The 14,418-nt window shown below is 44.3% G+C and overlaps 1 long non-coding RNA gene across 1 annotated transcript; it reads left to right on the forward strand.

Annotated features, from left to right (window-relative positions):
• Window positions 1–9,499: 9,499 nt before the first annotated feature.
• LOC122928050 lies at window positions 9,500–13,498 on the forward strand. The gene is made up of 3 exons (XR_006387840.1): window positions 9,500–9,602; window positions 11,020–11,234; window positions 13,381–13,498. It is a non-coding gene; the product is annotated as an uncharacterized LOC122928050 (long non-coding RNA).
• Window positions 13,499–14,418: the final 920 nt, after the last annotated feature.

The following is a 14,418-nucleotide window of genomic DNA, read 5'->3' on the forward strand; positions in this document are numbered from 1 at the left end:
TGATCATCGCTGGCAGGCTGGTGATTTTCAAAAAAACGAATCAGAAGCCATATAAAACTTTATATTTATCAATATAAGGTGTTAAATGGCTTGTGTGCTCCACTGCTGGTCTTTTTTGTCGGTTGGTCCCAGCAGAGGAGCACACATTACTGTAAGTACACACCAAATACTACACTTAGCCCCAGATCACCCCCCCATCACCCCAATTAACCCCTTGATCAACCCTGTCAATTACTAGTGAAAGGGAAAAAAGTGATCAGTGTAAACTGTCACTTTTTTTTCCACTAGTATTGACGGTTAGGTTTTAGGATAGTTTAGGCCCCTTTGTTAGGTAGTTAGCGTCAGTTAGCGCACAGCCCACCGCACCGCAGTCACTGATTCGCTGATTAGCATATCGCTAATCAGCATTGGTACTTTTATAGTATCTGTAAGTGATCATCACTGCACAATCACTTTACAAGCGCTGCGGCGATAAAAAAAAATCAGTTTTGATATTTTTTATCAATTGCAGCGGCTTCCAGTACTTCGCTAGCCTCCCATTTGTAAGACAGGCTTGCTAGTCTCAGGGAATACCCCCTAAATTTAGTTGACCAAATGGCAAATAAGGGGTATTCTTCTGAAGAGGCCTACAGGCTTCTGACCCAGTCGGATGAGGAATGGGAACCCTCATCTGACGAATCCAGCAGGTCAGAATACGAACCTGTAGAAAGCAGTGGCAGTCTGACCCAAAGTTCGGATGATAAGGTTGAGGTCCCTGATACCACCAGGCGTACCCGGCCCCGTGTTGCTAAACCACAGGTTGCGCAGGATCCGCTTCAAGGGCAGCAGAGTGGGGCTGGCGCTGTCGGATTACGTGGTGAGGCATACACCAGCAGCGCAGCCCATCCTGGACCTAGTACCAGCACTGCCATACAACATGGTGAAGTGGCGAGCACCAGAAAGGCAGTTGAAGCTGGTACAGTGGCACGTGCAGTAGTTCCCCCATCGCAGCCACCGCACAGACAGGCCCGTAGAGCCCCTAGAGTCCCTGAGGTGCTGGCAAACCCTGATTGGCAGCCACCAACTTCAGCCGCACCAGTAGTTCCCCCTTTCACCGCCCAGTCTGGAGTTCGGGTTGAGACAGCTCAGATAGTTTTTTTGAGCTGTTCTTGACTGCAGAGCTCTTGAACTTAGTCGTGGCAGAAACAAATCGGTATGCCACTCAATTTATAGCCGCCAACCCGGGAAGCTTTTATGCCCAGTCTTTCCGGTGGAAACCCGTCCAAGTTTCCGAAATTAAAACTTTTCTGGGCCTTCTCCTCAACATGGGCCTAACAAAAAAGCATGAATTGCGGTAATATTGGTCCACGAACCCAATTCATCACATGCCCATGTTCTCTGCTGTCATGTCCAGGTCACGATTTGAGACCATCCTGCGTTTCCTGCACTTTAGTGATAACAGCACCTCTTGTCCCAGAGGCCACCCAGCTTTTGACCGGCTCCACAAAATTCGGCCCCTCATAGACCACTTCAACACCAAATTTGCAGATTTGTATACCCCTGAGCAAAACAGAAGCAGATGTATCGCACCCTTCAATCAATGTTTGTGGAAGCAGGTATATCACAGGCCTCAATCATGGGAGGGGTGGACTTCAATGACCAGATGTTGGCTCCTTATTTAGTGTCCCGCCGCACCAGACGCTGGTATAAGAAGGTGTCTGTATATTTAATTCAATTGGCTATGTACAATAGTTTTGTTCTCTACAGTAAGGCTGGGAGAACAGGATCCTTCCTCAAATTTCAGGAAGAGATCATCGAGAACCTCCTGTATCCAGGAAGTTCCGTGGCCCCATCCACCAGTGTAGTGAGCCGTCTACACGAGCGACATTTCCCCAATGTCGTTTCTGGTACCTCAACCCAAGCGCCACCCCGAAAAAGATGTTGTGTCTGTAGCAGGAGTGGAATAAGGCGTGACACCCGCTATTTCTGTCCTGACTGCCCTGACCACCCTGCCCTATGCTTAGGGGAGCGTTTACAGAAGTACCACACACAGGTACACTATTGGCATAGGGATTGCATCTCACAGGACAGGCACACAGTGCTCTTAGGGCACTTTCACACAGAGCTGCTGCAAACCACTCCTTTCACCTGGGACAAAGTGCATAATGTACTTCGCCACATCTCTGGGCGCTTTGCGCTTTGCACATTGTCCCATGGGGAAGGAGAGGTTTGTCCTATAAAAAGGTAAAAAAAATGCAAAACAAAATAAAAAATCACTGGTAAGCCAAAAAGTTGATGTTCTGTTCCAAAAGTTCAAAAAAGTTTATAGAAAGTTAATGTTCTGTTCAAATGTTATTATAAAGTTCATGTTAATAAATTTATTGCGTTGCGGCCTGTTTTTTTGTTTTTTTTACCTTCTAGGTCATGGATGTCAAACTCATGGCCCTCCAGATGTTGCAAAACTACAACTCCCAGCATTCCCTGATAGCTGCAGTATGCCCAGGCATGATGGGAGTTGTAGTTTTGCAACAGCTGGAGGGCCACAAGTTTGACATCCCTGTTCTAGGTGGACCAACCGATGAACCAGCTGCAGCACTGATGTGCATTCTGACAGAAGCATTGCGCTGCTGTCAGATTACACAAAAGTCGGTGTATGCGGCGCTGCAAGACGAGATTTATCCTCTGCAGTAAAAAAGATTTGTTTGCCGAGGCTTATGAGCTGAGGGGCGGTGTTCATATGCTTTGGCAAACACTTTGTATATAAAAAAAATAAAAAAAACGGCAATGATTTATTTATCCACATCGATTGATGTGAATGGAGAAATCGGGTTTGCCAGGGCATACAAGCTTAGTGGGTTTGGATGTTGGGTGGAGCTCCTATGTCTTGGCAGACGCCTTTTTTCATCCACATTGATCTATGCGAATGAAGAAATCTATGCCGTTCATTTTTTCTTTCAGCCCAGAGGCTGAACGGAAAAAAAATCTCATTACCCGTATGCCCAGAGGCTGAACGGAAAAAAAAATCTCATTACCCGTATGCTCAATATAAGGAGAATAGCAGAAACTCCTAATGCTGGCCATACATGTAATGATTGCGGAGACCCTCAAATGCCAGGGCAGTACAAACACCCCACAAATTACCCCATTTTGGAAATAAGACACCCTAAGGTCTTCGCTGATGGGCATAGTGAGTTCATAGAAGTTTTTATTTTTTGTCACAAGTTAGCGGAAAATGATGTTTTTTTTTCTTACAAAGTCTCATATTCCACTAACTTGTGACAAAAAATAAAAACTTACATGAACTCACTATGCCCATCACTAAATACCTTGGGGTGTCTTATTTCCAAAATGGGGTCACATGTGGGGTATTTATACTGCCCTGGCATTTTAGGGGCCCTAAAGCATGAGAAGAAGTCTGGAATCCAAATGTCAAAAAATGCCCTCCTAAAAGGAATTTGTGCCCCTTTGCGCACCTAGGCTGCAAAAAAGTGTCACACATGTGGTATCGCCGTACTCAGAAGAAGTTGGGCAATGTGTTTTAGGGTGTCTTTTTACATATACCCATGCTAAGTGAGAGAAATATCTCTCTAAAATGACAACTTTGTATAAAAAAATGGGAAAAGTTGACTTTTAAAGAGATATTTCTCTCACCCAGCATGGGTATATGTAAAAATACACCCCAAAACACGTTGCCCTACTTCTTCTGAGTATGGCGATACCACATGTGTGACACTTTTTTGCAGCCTAGGTGGGCAAAGGGGCACAAATTCTAAAGAGCACCTTTAGGATTTCACAGGGTATTTTTTACACATTTGGATTTCAAACTACTTCTCACGCATTAGGGCCCCTAAAATGCCAAGGCAGTATAACAACCCCACAAGTGACCCCATTTTGGAAAGAAGACACCCCAAGGTATTTAATTATGGGCATAGTGAGTTCATGGAAGTTTTTTTTTTTGTCACAAGTTAGCGGAATATGAGACTTTGTAAGAAAAAAAAGAAAAAAGAAAAATCATCATTTAACTTGTGACAAAAAATAAAAACTTCCATGAACTCACTATGCCCATCAGCGAATACCTTAGGGCATGGATGTCAAACTCATGGCCCTCCAGATGTTGCAAAACTACAACTCCCAGCATTCCCTGATAGCTGCAGTATGCCCAGGCATGATGGGAGTTGTAGTTTTGCAACAGCTGGAGGGCCACGAGTTTGACATCCCTGCCTTAGGGTGTCTACTTTCCGAAATGGGGTCATTTGGGGGGTGTTTCTACTGTCTGTGCAGTGTAGAACCTCAGGAAACATGACAGGTGCTCAGAAAGTCAGAGCTATTTCAAAATGCGGAAATTCACATTTTTGTACCATAGTTTGTAAACGCTATAACTTTTGCGCAAACCAATAAATATACACTGATTGCATTTTTTTTTTCAAAGACATGTAGAACAATAAATTTTGAGAAAAATGTATATAGAAATGTAGTTTTATTTGAAGCATTTTACAACTGAAAGTGAAAAATGTCATTTTTTTGCCAAAAAATCGGTAAATTTCGATTAACAACAAAAAAGTAAAAATGTCAGCAGCAATGAAATACTACCAAATGAAAGCTCTATTAGGCTAGTTTCACACTAGCGTTCGGCTGTCCGCTCGTGAGCTCCGTTTGAAGGGGCTCACAAGCGGACCCGAACGCTTCCGTCCAGCCCTGATGCAGTCTGAATGGATGCGGATCCGCTCAGACTGCATCAGTCTGGCGGCGTTCAGCCTCCGCTCCGCTCAGCAGGCGGACACCTGAATGCTGCTTGCAGCGTTCGGGTGTCCGCCTGGCCGTGCGGAGGCGTGCGGATCCGTCCAGACTTACAATGTAAGTCAATGGGGACGGATCCATTTGAAGATGCCACAATATGGCTCAATCTTCAAGCGGATCCGTCCCCCATTGACTTTCAATGTAAAAGTCTGGACGGATCCGCTCAGGCTAATTTCACACTTAGCTTTTTTTTGCTAATATAATGCAGACGGATCCGTTCTGAACGGAGCCTCCGTCTGCATTATTATGATCGGATCCGTTCAGAACGGATCCGATCGAACGCTAGTGTGAAAGTAGCCTTAGTGAGAATAAAAGGAGGTAAAATTCATTTGGGTGGTAAGTTGTATGACCGAGCAATAAACCGTGAAATTAGTGTATGCAGAATTGTAAAAAGTGCTCTGGTCATTAAGGGGGTTTAAGCTAGGGGAGCTGAGGTGGTTAAGAGATTTGATGTACCTACTTCCACCAAATATTGATTAAGGCCTGCGATATACCTGCTTACACAAAATACCGATTAAGGGACTCGATATACCTGTTTCCACCAAATATTGATTGAGGCCTGCGATATACCTGCTTCCACAAAATACCGATTAAGGGGATTAATATACCTGCTTCAACCAAATATTGATTGAGGCCTGTGATATACCTTATTCCACAAAATACTGATTAGGGGTTTGATATACCTGCTTCCACAAAATACTGATTAGGGCCGGCGATATACCAGCTTCCACAAAATACTGATTACGGGGTTTAATATACCTGTTTCCACCAAATATTGATTGAGGCCTGTGATATATCTGCTTCCACAAAATACTAATTAAGTAGTTTGATATACCTGTTTCCACCAAATATTGATTAAGGCCTGCATTATACCTGCTTCCACAAAATACTGATTACGGGGTTTGATATACCTGCTTCTACCAAACATTGATTGAGGCCTGTGATACACCTGCTTCCACAAAATCCTGATTGAGGCCTGTGATATACATGATTCCAGAAAATCCTGATTAAGGGGTTTGATATACCTGTTTCCACCAAATATTGATTGAGGCCTGCAATATACCTGCTTCCACAAAATACTGATTAAGGGGTTTAATATACCTATTTCCACCAAATATTTAATGTAAAAAGTTGATGACGCCAGTTAACCCTCTTGCCCAACGGTTGACCACTGGCTTGTCCGAACTGCTAGCCCGCCAACTACTGCCATATAAACTGGTGGATTCTGAGGCCTTTAGAAAATTTGTGGCCATTGTGGCCAGAAGGGCATCCCGGAGCTTTATGGCCATGTTCAGCAACAAGTGAATATATCTGGCACACAGTGTCGGTGCAAAGATACATCTGACCCCAGACACGTGTTCTAGCAAACACAGGCAGGGAAGGTACATAACTTTTACTGCCCACTGGATGAACCTTCTGATGGTCGTCAAGCATGCAACCCATGGCTCCCGTGTGGATTTGGTGTTACCGCCACGGAATGCATGCAGGCCTGCCTCTTCTTCTCCTCCTCCTCCTACTCCATCCTCTGTCTCCTCTTCGGCCTGCCAGGTGAGACGTTGACATGCTGTGCTGCGGCTGTTGTGCCTGGAAGCCAATAGCCACACCGGTCTTGCACTTCTTTCAGCTCCGAGGTCACAGGCCGATCAGTGGCTAATCCCGCTCAATTTGACAGTCGGCAAAGTGGTGTGCGACAACAGTGCCAATCTGCTGAGCGCTCTGAAACAGGGCAAAATTACACATGTGTCGTACATGGCACAAGTCCTGAACTTAGTCGTGCAGCGATTCGTTGCCAAATATCCCGGGGTCCAGGATGTCTTGCAGCAGGCCAGGAAAATCTCTGGCCATTTTAGAAGATCTTACACAGCCATGGCTCGCTTTGCTGACGTTCAGCGGCAACTAGTGATGAGCGGCAGGGGCAATATTCGAATTAGCGATATTTAGCGAATATGCAAGATGATTTTCTTGATTCCAAAATCGGCAATGGAGTATGTGCGTAATGAGCATGCGCGATACAGGCGTGGCCTAGTTTTGCTAGTTGTCATGCTGCCAGAAGTTTCCTGAGACTGGAGAAGATGGTTGGCAGCAACTTTCGCGAATGTGAGGAAGAACTCCTGATCACAGCACTGTTTAAACAATAGCTTTATATGCAGAGAGTGTTCCAATATATTCGCGATTGCGCAAATCGGCATTAATGATGCGCAATTGCAATACATGCAACTTCAAATTTTATTTGGTCTAAGTAGATATTACAGATTGGTGCACTAAGTATTGTTGTGACATCACACCTGTCTGTAGCATGTATTTATAGACAGCAGAGAAATATCTCTCACATGCACATTGCACATCCATTTTCCTGCCACACAGTATATACCACACACGCACACATTCACACTAGGGTGGCGGGACAGTCCAGTTTTCAGGCTCCTGGTCCTCTGTCCGGCGTAAGGCCAGGACGGACGGCCGGAAGTTCTCCTTCTTTTGTGGTTAAACGGGTGTTGGCAGTTGGCACGGGTCAGGATGGCTTTACGTATCCCCATCACTGGGAGCAGGGCCTGGTAGCATGTCAAGACTGCACAGTGCGCTGTATGACGTGACGTCACAACGTCATTAGCGCTGCTGCGTGCGTGGCACGTCCGACGTGTACCTTTAGTTCTGGAGGGAGTGGCTGCGGAGCGCGGGTGCCACTCTGATCAATGCTCACTAGCACTGCCTGCCATCTATGATTCCACGCTGGTACAGGCCGTCCAGTGCTTGAAGAGCCAGCAGAATCAGCACAAGGCACAAGGTTAGCACAGATCCCACTGCCCCAAGTACTTATAGGACTATATATCCGAGTGTAAATGATATATGGACTAAGATGGAATAACTTGGGCATCTATATATCATTATAAATGTACAGCTGGCATAAATTATAATTATTTAATTAGATCATACTGTTATAACCTGGGTATCTCCTGTGTATAATTATATATGTACAGCTGGTATACGTTATACATCTTCTTATATATAGTAATATGGACCATGCTGGTATAACCTGGGCATCTACTATGTAGTATTTAACTACTGTGCGCCACTGTCCTCCGGAAATGGAGATGCGGACAGCAAACTGTGTGCTTTCTGCATCCATTACGTCCTTATAGAGAATGAATGGGTCCACACCCGTTCCACACAATTGCGGAATGGATGCGGAACACAATTGCGGACGTGTGAATGGAGCCTAACACACACACATAGTCTATAGATTTGAGTTTGTGTCCTGTTGGTCAGGACTCAGGAGAAGCTTTCTTTGTCTGACCACCAGTATTTGCTGGTTCATTTAGCGTTACCCAGGGTGCACCACGGGGAGGTGAACCAGCTGTATACCCCATAACATACCGTTACTTCACTAGACAGGCACATCTCTGCTTTGCTGGCCAATATCCTATTGCTCATACCCCACACACATACAATTGCAATACAATCCGATCTTATAACGATTATATTAAGGCCTCATGCACACGACCGTTGTGTGCACCCGTCGCCGTTGATCCGTTTTCCGTGATTTTCTGCAGACCCATTGACTTTCAATGGGTCTGTTGAAAACTCGGAAAATGCACCGTTTGTCATCCGCCTCGGACATCCGTGTTTCCTGTCCGTCAAAAATAAATATGACCTGTCCTATTTTTTTGACGAACAACGGTTCACGGACCCATTCAAGTCAATGGGTCCGTGAAAAAACACGGATTCGTGAAAACTCAGATCCGAAAGTATATTCTAACACAGAGGCGTTCCCATAGTGATGGGGACGCTTCAAGTTAGAATATACTACGAACTGTGTACATTATGCCCCCTGCTGCCTGGCAGCACCCAATCTCTTACAGGGGGCTGTGATCCGCATAATTAACCCCTCAGGTGCCGCACCTGAGGGGTTAATTGTGCGTATCATAGCCCCCTGTAAGAGATCAGGTGCTGCCAGGCAGCAGGGGGCAGACCCCCCTCCCTCCCCAGTTTTAATTTCATTGGTGGCCAGGCAGCAGGGGGCAGTCATGTACACAGTTCATAGTATATTCTAACTTGAAGGGTCCCCATCACCATGGGAATGCCTCTGTGTTAGAATATACTGTCGGATATGAGTTTTCACGATGTAACTCAAATCTGATGGTATATTCTAACATAGAGGCGTTCCCATGGTGATGGAGACGCTTCAAGTTTAAATATACCATCGGATTGGAGAAAACTCTGATCCGATGGTATAATAGGGACTCCTGACTTTACATTGAAAGTCAATGGGGGACGTATCCGTTTGCAATTGCAACATATTGTGTCAATGTCAAACGGATCCGTCCCCATTGACTTGCATTGTAAGTCAGGACGGATCCGTTTGGCTCCGCACTGCCAGGTGGACACCAAAACAACTTTTTCCTTCATGTCCGTGGATCCTCCAAAAATCAAGGAAGGAAAAACGGACGCAGATCACGGAACTACGGAACCCGTTTTTGCGGACCGCAAAGAAAAACGGTCGTGTGCATGAGGCCTAAATCTAATAATTCCCCTTCAAAGACTTAAAAACTTTTAGCTGTGTTGTTGAGGACATTATTTTAAATACAATTAGTTAAAAAATTTGGGATTATATGCTTGCATCGTTATCCTGCAGCGCATGTTCGAGCGGGGCTATGACCGGACCCGGGTCCAAGAAGAGAAAAAGCGAATTGTAAGGGAAATACAGAAGCATCTAAAGAGGGAGTTTAAGGGGAAGCACACTTTTCTGGCGATCATCAAACATTGGTCGGATCTAAAGAGGAGGCATATCGGGTGGATCAGTGACATCTGTGACAGGAAATGCCCAGGTACAACGCTTACATTACTTTTGTATCTCTCGCCTACACTCAGTAATGTATATATACAGTTATGTAAATAAGTATTTCATCCCTTTACAAATGATTACTTAGTACCTGGTGTGACACGTACCAAATCAGCCGGTTACATCATACAGGTGAAACTCGAAAATTTGAATATCGTGCAAAGTTCATTTATTTCAGTAATGCAACTTAAAAGGTGAAACTAACATATGAGATAGATTGATTACATGCAAAGCGAGATATTTCAAGCCTTTATTTGTTATAATTTGGATGATTATGGCTTACAGCTTATGAAACCCCAAAGTCACAGTTTTGAGGTCCCCTTTCCTCAGGGGGTATGGATTAATTAGCTGACTAGAGTGTGTCACTTTGAGCCTAGAATAATGAACCTTTTCACAAAATTCAAATTTTTAACTGCATTAATGCAATTCCTTTTAATTTTCATTACTGAAATAAATGGACTTTTGCACGATATTATAATTTTTCGAGTTTCACCTGTACATCTCGACCTCACTGTGAGTGTATATATATATTTATACACACATGGAAGTACAGATGTATGATGTAACCGGCTGATTTTGAACGTTTCACACACACATAAATCAATATATATATAAATATATATATATATATATATATATGTGTGTGTGTGTGTATATTGTGAGGCAGTGCCAGTGACAGACCTCACACAGGTTAGAGACAAGGAAGGGGTGGATAGTGCGGTCCACACCCCTATTACACCACGGGTGAGACCAGCTGGAGGTACTCAGGCTGGGATAAAGCACCTCCCAGTGTGTCAGTCTAGGAGAAGTGTTGTCTTGGGACAGAGACTGTGACAGAGGCCTGGAGGCTCTGTGAGTGTGGTCTCAGCCAGGCAAGGCTGAGGGGCCACGAGGCTGGGTGGTAGCCTGGAGTTGGGGATGCAGAGACGCCTAGGAGGGTCACAGGGCCATAGTCAGGCGGACTACTGAGCCTTAATCCACCACAAGAGACATTGGACTTGAGACCGTGTGTGAACGGTGCTCTGTACCGCCAGAAGGCTGTGGGACATTGGCTGGGAAAGCCGCATCGGTTCACAGGGTGTGAACTGTACCTAATAGGTGAGTCAGGGACGTTAATGTATTAGTTAGAGCCTGGACGGGCGAGTGTTTATTGTTTTGTTGTTCCGCTTTTGCTGGTGTGCCACAGTAAATGCACTGTTTGGACTTTAAACCTGGCGTCCTGAAGCCGTATCTGTGAGGATGATCCACTGAAAGAAATCTACCCCTCATAAACTGAAATCATCATTCTGTATTCCAGTAAAAGGCCCCGTCCATCATTACATTACATACATCCCCCACTTAATTTGGATCTTTATATGAGTTCTGAGTGGTTTGTTTAAATTCTGAACATTGTGTGATTACAGGTGTTCCCACTCCCTGTCCACCGCAGGCCTTCCACAGAGGATCTGGAGGTAGTGGTGGTGTCCGCGGAGGAGGAGGGAGGATGTGCCACCCCCTCCTGATGTGGGCAAAGTAGTGGAGGTGGACGCTAAAGAAGCCGGACTCGCCCAGGACCCGGTTTCACCCCCCCCAAGTCCTGATGAGGAGGAGGAGGAAGTCACCAGCCCCCGCTAGAAGGGTAAATATGTGCAGACAGCAATATAATTCTGTATCCATAACATGTATATTGAATATTTCAAGGTGTGTATTGAGCATTTTGACCAATCAGGCGTTTCCCAGAATTAGGAAACACTTGGCTGTAAAATAGAAAAATATATATTTTTTTTTTTTTCCCGGAAAAGTTGCTGTACAACAAAATTTCACTTTTTTGACAAGGGATAACAGGAGAAAATGCACCCCACATTTTGTTACCCATTTCCCCCCGAATATGTCAACACCCCATATGTGATCAAAAAATGATGTCTGGGTGCACAGCAGGGCTCTAGTGTCAAACAGCAAAATATGGATTTGGCTGACCTGAATTGGCAGACATTTATATTAGGTACCATGTCGCATTAAATAAATTCCTGAGGTCCCCAGAAATTAAAAACCCCAACAAGTGACCCCTTTTCGGAAACAGCACCTCCGTACGAACATTTTAAGTGTTGGAAAGGGTAATTTTCAGCAAACAGGTGTCTCACAGAAGGCCAAAACAATAGAGAAAGCATTTCAATGCACACATTTGTAAAAATTTTAAATTCTTAGCAGTCCCCAATTTTTTCACAAGGGGTAACAGGACAAAATGCACCCTAGTATATGTTCCCTATTTTCTCCCCATTCAGGAAACACCCCATACATATATACTTTACTGAACTGTCACTAGTTAAAGGGAACCTGTCACCGGGATTATGTGTATAGAGCTGAGGACATGGGTTGCTAGATGGCCGCTAGCACATCCGCAATACCCAGTCCCATAGCTCTGTGTGCTTCTATTGTGTAAAAAAAACGATTTGATATATATGCAAATTAACCTGAGATGAGTCCTGTCCCTGACTCATCTCACCTACAGGACTCATCTCGGGTTAATTTGCATATGTATCAAATCGTTTTTTTTTTCACAATAAAAGCACACAGAGCTATGGGGACTGGATATTGCGGATGTGCTAGCGGCCATCTAGCAACCCATGTCCTCAGCTCCATACACAAAATCCCGGTGACAGGTTCCCTTTAGGGTCCATTCACACGTCCGTTTTTTCTTTCCTGATCCGTTTTTTGCGGAACAGATCAGGACCAGATCTGGACCCATTCATTTTCAATGGGTCCTGGAAAAAATCGGACAGCACAATGTGTACTGTCCGTTTCCGTTGTTCCGTTCCGCATGTCCGTTTAAATATAAAACATGTCCTATTCTTGTCCGCAAAATTCGGATCCTGGTACAATACAAAGTCAATGGATCCGCAAAAAACGGAAGACATTCGGATGTCATTCCGTATGTCTTCCGTTTTTTGCGGAATCCGTTCCTGGAAACACATAGCAAATTTTTTTTTTTTCAATTTTTTTTTCAAAGAAATCCAAACAACTTTATTTGATTATTGAAATGTATACATGCTTCCGTTTTTTGCGGATCCGCAAAAAACGGATGACATACGGATGACATACGGAAACATTTTCAGGAACAACGGATCCGCAAAAAACGGACCGAAATTCGGATTATAGAAAAATACTGACGTGTGAATGTAGCCTTAAGGCTACTTTCACACTGCCCTTTCTGGGTCCGCCTGTGAGATCCAAGCGGCCCAAAATGGATCAGTTCAGCCCCAATGCATTCTGAATGGATAAGGATCCTTTCAGAATGCATTAGTTTGCCTCCATTCAGCCTCCATTCCACTCTGGAGGCGGACACCAAAACCCTGCTTGCAGCGTTTTGATTTCCGTCTGACGAAACTGAGCCAAATGGATACGTCCTGACTTACAATGTAAGTCAATGGGGACAGATCCGTTTTTACTGACACAATGTGGTGCAATTGAAAACGGACTCGCCTCCCATTGACTTTCAATGTAAGTCAAAACGGATCCGTTTGCATTATCATGGTAATGCGAACGGATCCTTTCTGAACGGATACAAGCGTTTGCATTATAGATGCGGATCCGTCTGTGCAGATACCAGATGGATTCGCACCTAAACACAGGTGTGAAAGTAGCCTCACCAACTATATTATCATCATAAATATCATATGATACTATACTAACAAATTGAGATGTAAATCGGTAGTGCTTTAACAAATCACACAATGCACTAATTGCCTCTTAATCTGAATTGCAAGTCATGTTCATTCTTTTTTTAGTAAGGCTGCTGCAACAGGAGCGCCTAAAATCAATGCAGGAACTCCAGGAGCAGCACAGGAAGCAGCAGCTGATTTTTGACAGAAAGGTGCAGCAGATAGAGGAGCAGCACCATCAGAGAATCTAGGAGCTTTTGGATCTTAAAGACAAACTTAAGAAATTGCCATAGAGGCATATTTGTTTCCCAAATTGTAAATAAATATTTTGTTCAGTTCTAACGTATGCTTTAGTTTTTTTAAATTGTTATGTTTTTGTAAAATATTAACAGATACGGTTGCAGTCCCTTTAGTCCAGGGCAAACTCATCAGGATCAAGACAGAGAGCAGCAGGTACATTGTAACAGTGGAGTATAAGGCCTACACATAACTCATCAGGATCAGGACTGACAGCAGCAGCAGGTACATGGTAACGGTCGAGTATATGGCCTAGACATAACTCAGCAGGATCAGGACAGACAACAGAATGTAAATTGTAATGCTATAGTATAAGGCTTACACATAGCTGGGCAAAACTCAGCAGGATCAGGACAGACAGCAGCAGGTAAATGGAAACGCTATAATATAAGGCCTACACATAGCTGGGCCTAACTCAGCAGGATCAGAACAGACAGCAGCAGCGGGTAAATGGTAACGCTGTAGTATAAGGGCAACATATAACTCAGCAGGATCAGGACGAACAGCAGCAGCAGGTAAAGGTAACGGTGGAGTATAAGGCCTACACATAACAGCATGATCAGGACAGACATCAGCAGCAGGTACATGGTAACGGTCGAGTATAAGGCCTACACATAGCTCGGCCTAACTCAGCAGGAACCAAAAGCAGCAGGTTCTTTGTTTGCAGCAGGAATGAGTTCCCAGGAATGGGCCCCCACCAGACTGGGGCAACACCAAAAATAAACTTAGACACACACCTGCATTGCTGAAAAGCAAACAGGCCCTTACTTTTTTCCACTTATACACTCCACAAAAGGCTTTAGAACATATAACTGCACCGATGAATGGAAAATAATATATATTTTTTGCCACTAATACACACCAAAA

This window comes from Bufo gargarizans, chromosome 2 (assembly GCF_014858855.1).
Source record: "Bufo gargarizans isolate SCDJY-AF-19 chromosome 2, ASM1485885v1, whole genome shotgun sequence".
Lineage (NCBI taxonomy): Eukaryota > Metazoa > Chordata > Amphibia > Anura > Bufonidae > Bufo > Bufo gargarizans.